General features: G+C 42.7%; 1 pseudogene; it reads right to left on the bottom strand.

Annotated features, from left to right (window-relative positions):
- On the bottom strand, window positions 1-453 carry LOC101586163 (annotated as a pseudogene).
- Between the last annotated feature and the right edge of the window lie 6,710 nt (window positions 454-7,163).

Here is a 7,163-nt window from a genome sequence, read left to right on the forward strand (position 1 = left end):
TTACAGCAGAATATAAATGCCTGCTTGCACATCAAACCCAGGCCATTTAGGTGGTTCTATCAGTGAGATAAGACCTCCTGCTGGCTCACAACAGAAACGCCCACTCCTTGGTCCAGGTTGGGGAATTTTGCCGGCTTTCAGCTCAATAATTTCTTCAATATCTTTAGGTGTCAGATCTTCATAGTAGTTGTCATTTATTTGAACCATTGGTGCATTTACATAGGACCCTATGCATTCCACATCAACAAGAGTGAAAAGTTTGTCAGGTGTAGTCTCCCCAACTTTTATTTCCAGCTTTTTCTGAATGGTCTCCAGGATTCTGTCAGAGTCTCGGAGCACACAAGGTATAGTAGCGCAGACCTGAATGTAGTACTTCCCAGATGTCTTCCAGTTGTAGATTGTATAAAAAGTCTGTACTTCATAGACTCTCATTAGAGGTACTTGTGGGCCCATAGTGCCAAGAAGAACATGGTGGGCCTGCAGTCCCCCTTTCCAGGCCAGAGCCAAAAATTGAGAATTATTATTATTTTTATTTTATTTTATTTTTTTGGCTGACTCAGACTGCCTTAAGGATGGGTCTGGCAAGGCAGATGGAGATGGGGATCCGACCATGGTATCCTGTGCCTGACTACATTTGCGTGAGTAGGCACTTAAACAACTGAGCTAATGAGCAGGCCCCCAAATATACTCTGCTCTTAATGCAAATTAAATAAAAATAAATGTGAGAGAACATAAACTCTCTTGTTCTGTCTGAGTCTATGAACTTGTTAGAAAATGACAATTCCCATACAAAGCAAGGACCTTTTCTTGTGTTCCAAAGATATATTTCATGTGAAAACAGAACAAATTTGTCTTTCAGGGTAGCAGCTATTTTGTATGAAACAATGCTGGGGACCATAGATTATAAATTGAGATAGGATGCATGCAAGGCCTTCCTTGCACCACCTTTGGGCTGGTATTGGAATCAGAAGTTCCCCTTCCTATAGAACAGTGAGGCTCACAGAGCAGCAGGGAGTCTACCAAGGATGGTGCAGGCAGTCTGACCCCCAGGTATGGGGATGGTTCTTAACTTGCTTCCTTAATGATGTTAAACTTTTCCATTCTGTCAGTGCTTCTACCCTGTTTCAAGAAAAGCACTTGCACCCTCCCTCACATGGACTGATAAAATGGTGGCCAGGTGGAGATTCAGGGTCTTTGTTTCCAAAGAACACTGATGATACTAAAGCCCTATTTTCTCTCAATTTCTGTTCCACTTTGTTTTTCTCTCTTGCCAAGTGCCATGACAGGAGATCAGGGAGTTCCTACATGGGTCCCTGGTAATTTCTCCATAGAAAAGGGGCTCTGATAGAACAAGACGGTACATTTTAATCTTCCTGACCTTCCATGACCTTGAAAATTGACTGGGCAGTAAGGGAAGAGGCCATGGTCAACAAGGTGGTTTCAAGTTGTTTTGTTCCTTTTTGGATGTCCAAGTGCTGTCGGGCCTTCTCTGTCCCTGTCTTGCCACTTCTAGCCTGCATGTAGAAGCAGACACAGAAGGACAGATACATGAAAGTTCCTGCATGAAGCATGAGGGGCATGAAACAGGCTGGAGATGCCCATATGTAAGTGCTGGCTGGCATCCATTCCCTGTACTCGGGAGAATGATGTCCCTTCCAGACCACCAAGGACAGCAAGGCAGGCTGCAGACTGATGGCCCCATCAGGTGAGCCTACTTGGGTACAGGTTGGAGACACAGTGACACTGCACAAGAGGACCTGGGCATTCCAACCTTTCTGCAGGAGGGTGAGATGGAGGGAAGCTTCTAGCACTCATGCTCAAGTCCTCCTCTCCACACTGAGCTGCTCTACCTGAGTCTCCTCATCTTGTTTATTCCTCAACTGTACACACGCCTCCTGTAAAAGTCCTTGTAAAAGTCACTGCCCTAAGTGAAAGCCAGCTTGCAGATTTGAGAATCCTGCTCTTTCCAAGTCTCTGTGGTTGCCACATTCATTACTCATGAAAGAGACAGGGAGCCCCAGCTCTCTACAGAGCCCCTAGTCTTTACTTTACTTTATTTATTTGTTTATTGATTTCACCACAGCTCACCCTGCAGCCCGCGGAGGCTCAGCCTTCTTTCCCAAGTCTGGGAGCCTCAAAGCTCTGCTTGCAAGAGCCGTCAAGTCTAGCATCTTAATCAGGCAAGGGCTGGGCTGTTTTATTTCATTTTCTATTTTCTTAAAATGAGCTCAGCCAAAGTACAGTGTTTATATGTTTTCCTGGCTGTTTGTACCTGTGTGATTTTAAAAGTGTGGCTCTGTGGAGGTGAAGGAAGAAAGCTTTCCTGCTTGTGCGATATGCACTTAGCAGCAACAATGAGCCGCACATATAAAAAGGGAAGGTACTTCCTGTAAGTTCGTGTAGTTCTGAAAATAGCTTCAAGTCTAAGCCAAAGTTAACACCAGCTCACAGCCAGAATTTCCATGAAAGCATTGGTACCTAGGTGTTTGTCCTAGTAAAACTGTACAAATACCTACAGTCTAGGCGCTTTGCTCACCAGAGCTTGACAGTCTTGCACACAGTGACTTGAAATCCCTTGGTTTCCCTGCCCACTTTTTAGCCCCCAGTTTAAAAGGTGGTGGTGTACCTTTTGATGTCCAAAGATTTCAAGCCTGGGCTGTATTTTGTAAAATTGCGTGAAACCAACTATGTAATTAAACGAGCACACTAAAGGCATTTTCACCATCTGTGAGTGTGAGCCCGTCTGTGAAAGTGCTGCAGGCAAGTGCTCAGAGGGGCTTTCCCCTCCCCCACCCACTGCTCTTCAGTGTTGGCCTCCACCCCAGACAGAAGAAAAAATGTTTCTCAAAGTTGTTTAACAACATTCTTCGTTCAAAGTTATTTCCATGCATGTAATTTTTTAAATCATTACTAAATTTTGGAAAAGATAATTTTTCTGAAAAATTTCTGAAACTCATAAAAGTTTAAAAAATATGGTTTTTAATTTTAAAAAGTTGTAAATGAGCCATTTCTAGATTTTTTTATTTTGTAAACTAGAAAATATTCATAAACTAAGGCAAATACTAGCTTTCCATTGTTTCGTCAACACCTCACTGTTTCAGAACATACAGTCTGTGCTTGCCTTTCAGAAGATTCTGTCTGTTCTTGGTTTGGGGCCTATGTTGGCATAGTACAGTACAGCAAGGATGTGTGGTGGGGGACATTGGTCCTCTCAGGACAACTGGGAAGCAGAGGAGAAAGAAAGAGAGGAAGAGGGAGAAGATGGGAGAAAGTGGGAGAGGGAGAGAGATGGAGAGAAAGAGAGCTCTCAGTATTTCCTAAATAGGCCCAGCCCCCAAGGCCTAACTTCTTCTGGCTGGGCTCCACCCAGTTGATGGCTCCCCCACCTCCCAACAAAACCATGAATAGGCAACATACTCTTTCTAGCAATTGTATGTTACAAGCAAGGAGTGGTCCACACATCCCACCCTTCACAACAATTTATCCCTCTTTAAAGAATGCACAGAAGATACTAAGATTTATGTTTATATAGGTGGTTCTAGTGCCTCCTGCAGGAGAGTCTAAGATCTGTTTTAAATTTGACTAATCTAGGCTCTTTTTCTATGTCCATGTAACTTGCATCCATTGAGACAATCCATGACTTCAAGACAGCAATTCCTAAAGAGACACGTCCACATCGTGCTGGTCACAGACCATCTTCTTCTTTTCCTTCTTGTGATAATTCTTGTAAGACACAAGATTAATGTATTGGAAGATGATATCTGGAACAAATGTTTCATTGTATTGGTGGCTTCTAGGGAAACATTCATGTGTTCTTTTCATTCTCATTGTCCTGCTGAGCAGGACTTAGGCTTCTGCTAGCCATAACAGTTCTCCAAGTAAGTCATAATTTTTCATCTTTCTTCCACTGTACAGTTTTTCATTCTGAGCTTTCCAAAACACTGGTTTCTTTCTGCCAATTCCTACTTTACAGGAAAGCACAGCTCCCTACAATTACGTGAAGCCCTTTGTGATATTTAGGACCTCCCCTCCTCTCCCTACTCCACTGTCCAAACTTTATCCAAACTATGACATGTACTTTGACCTAATCACAATGATTTCTCCCCTTGCCATTGTCACCATGACCTCCATCTGGACAGAGTACTATATCTGCCAACACACTGCTATTGTGATGGAAATTTAAAAAAATCAACTAGTAGTCTGATACTCTATCAGGACAAACTGAGGTCATGCAGCCACCACACTCATCTGCTAGACTAACTCAGCCTTGACTGGCTGTACCAAAGATCACCTGGCCCAGCTCAGTTTGAATGCACTCAGCTTCACAGCCCATAGTTTGCAGCCCCCAACATACCATTTGCTAACTTGTTTCAAGGACTTCTGCTTAACAGAGAAAAATAAGTAATGCTGCCCAATAAATACTCACCACACTTTTAAGCTTGTTTGTCTTCTGCTTGTAGACATATATAAACTAAGCCCAAAGCCAGCTCTGGGCTGATGCTTTCGGAGCGATCCCCCATTGGCCTGCTGGTGTAATAAAATTGGTTGCCATCCAACTCCTTGGTCAGAGTATTTTCCATTTGGTTCAGTACTGGATTCCATAACGTCAGGTTTAACATGCCTTTTTGTTTTGCAAAAGGTAGTGAATAGAAGCACTAAAATGTTAGTTACAGCAAAGGCTTCAAAATACATGGGAGAATTTTGCCAGACCCCTAAGTATTGACTTCACCTATTAGCACACATACCTCAAGTAGCCATCAAGCCCACAATCTGCATTGCACAATGAGAAGATATGCCTAGTTGTTGGAGTCAAATCTAGTTGAAATAGGAAGGCTTAGCCAAACCCAGCAACAGCAGGAACAGCAATAGCAGCAGCAGCAACAGGACCACCACCACCACCACCACCATGCTCCACCCACAGGGTCATGAGCAACGCATGCATACCTGTTATATGGACTTCTCAGATCAGAAGCTTTTTCATATACAGAGACTCTGCAGTGCAGCTGACTAAAATGTTTACTTTACCTCTATTCTGTCATAGAATTATATCCTCCATGGAGTTAGGCTACACATGTTCCACATCCTTTCTATCTCCTGTGTTTTCCCCATGTTCCCTTCTTCCCTTTCTGCCTTTATAAGTATAAAGTTTCCCTTCCTATATGAAACCTTCTCTGATCCTTCCTCTGCAATATCTGAATACCATTCAGATTTACTGTAAACCAAAGTAAAAATGATATATTATGTCTCTAATATAATTTTGAAAGTATCATATGACTCATTTACTTAAGGGTCTATTCTTGGAATGGCCAAATAGGTCAGTGGATTAAAGCACCTGCAAGCAGGGTTCGATCCCTGGGCCTTCGGTGCTGGCCCTGCCCCTGTGATGTTTTGAGGCAGCAATTGAGACTGGGCCTGGTGGTGCGTACCTGTAATCCCAGCTCTTGGAAGGCTGTAAACAGGTGGATCACTATGAGTCTAATCTAGTAGTGATACTCTAATACCCTATAGACCCTTCCCTAAAATACAAAAAAAAAAGAAGAAAGAAAGAAAGAAAAAGAATTAGAAAACAGGGAAGCCAAATATAGTGGGACATACCCACCACACATGTGAGAAGCTGAGGCAGGGGTCTTACCACGAGATCCGGGCCAGCCTGAGCTATATAGTGAGTTCAAGGCCAGCCTAAATCTCAGAGCAAGACCCTATCTCAAAAAATAAAAATAAAGTAAAACATAAAAATAATAGAGAGAGAGAGAGAGGCAGAGAGACAGAGACAGAGAGACAGAGACAGAGACAGAACACAGTGAAAAAATGAATTATGCCATTCTGACTTTTCAATAAAAAGTATGTGTCTGTGTGGTCTAAGAATTGAGGAAGTGGTAAGAAGGACTGTGGACTGAATACTTAAGTATCTGCGAGCTCAGTGAGGACAGAGGGTTGAAGGAGGGCTGTGCATGATTGAGTGTGGGGGAGAGGAGGCCATGCTGAAAGACGAAGGTGTGCAACAATGAGACTGACTTGGTATAGGGACAGAAAAATTAAAAAAGAAAGCTATATTGTTTGTTTTAGAAGCTTCTTATCTTTCTTCACAGATCGAGTCATATTGCTATGAGAACTTCCACTTTGACGGCCGAAGCCTTCCCATGAGCCAGTTTGGGACTCCCGATGCTGCATGACCAGGGACACTGTCAGCCTAGTGTCCTGTGTGCCTATAGTCTGATCACCCTGCTTCCTTTTCTGCCTCCCCACATCACAGGGAAAGGGATGCACAAACTCAGTGGAAACTCTTTTCTATCTTAAATCTTCTGAAGCTACTCACTCTTGCTATCAATAAAGTTAATACCTAGAGGGCAAAAAGAGAGGAAGATTACAGAATACAGAATAGTGGCAGTGGCCTTATGGTGGCAGGTACTTGGACACTGAGTGAAATAGCTTAGAGGACCTTATCTCACCAAAAGCAGCAAAATTTGGAAGGACCAAAAGCAGGAATAGGAATTTCTATGCCTCATCTGATCATGTGTTGTATTAGAGAAAAAGCATGACGAGTCTGTACAGTGTCTGTGAAGTGTCTACTCCCAATATTTTGAGGGGTATAGATTTTTGAGTTTACTTTAGACAATTTCCAGGAGGACCATGCTGCTTTCACTACACCTGGCTCAAATCTATACAGTAGTTTATTACACAGGAAAACTCAGGGAAAGCCTTAGGGAAGAGAAGAAAAAAATACTTAATGTGCAAGTGAATATTACTACTGCATAAAATGTTGTGAAACCTGTTTCCAGGATTCACCTTTTTCAGTTAGTTCTGTTCTCCAGCTCACTGCTACCCAACCTCTTCCAACTCCCTCTCTGGGCATAACACTTGCTGACCAGCTTTTTTCTTCATAATCTTTTTTTTATGTATACCTTCTAGTACCAACTATTCTGTTGTCCTCTCCCTTTGGATTTGAAGGTAGTTGCGATAACATCTAGTTAGTTAGTTTTCTCTCATTGCTGAGACAAAAATACCTGACACCCAAAGTGAAAGGAAGAAAGATTTATTTGGTTTTCAATTTGTAGAAGTTTCAGTCCATAATCCACTGACTTCATGGCAGAGGTGAATTAGTTTATGGGGGTGGAGGGCACAAAATCAATGAGAGAAGGAGGGAGGGAGGGAGGGAGGGAGGG

The sequence above is a fragment of the Octodon degus genome, unplaced genomic scaffold, assembly GCF_000260255.1.
Source record: "Octodon degus isolate 3935 unplaced genomic scaffold, OctDeg1.0 scaffold00004, whole genome shotgun sequence".
NCBI classification, from domain to species: Eukaryota; Metazoa; Chordata; class Mammalia; order Rodentia; family Octodontidae; genus Octodon; species Octodon degus.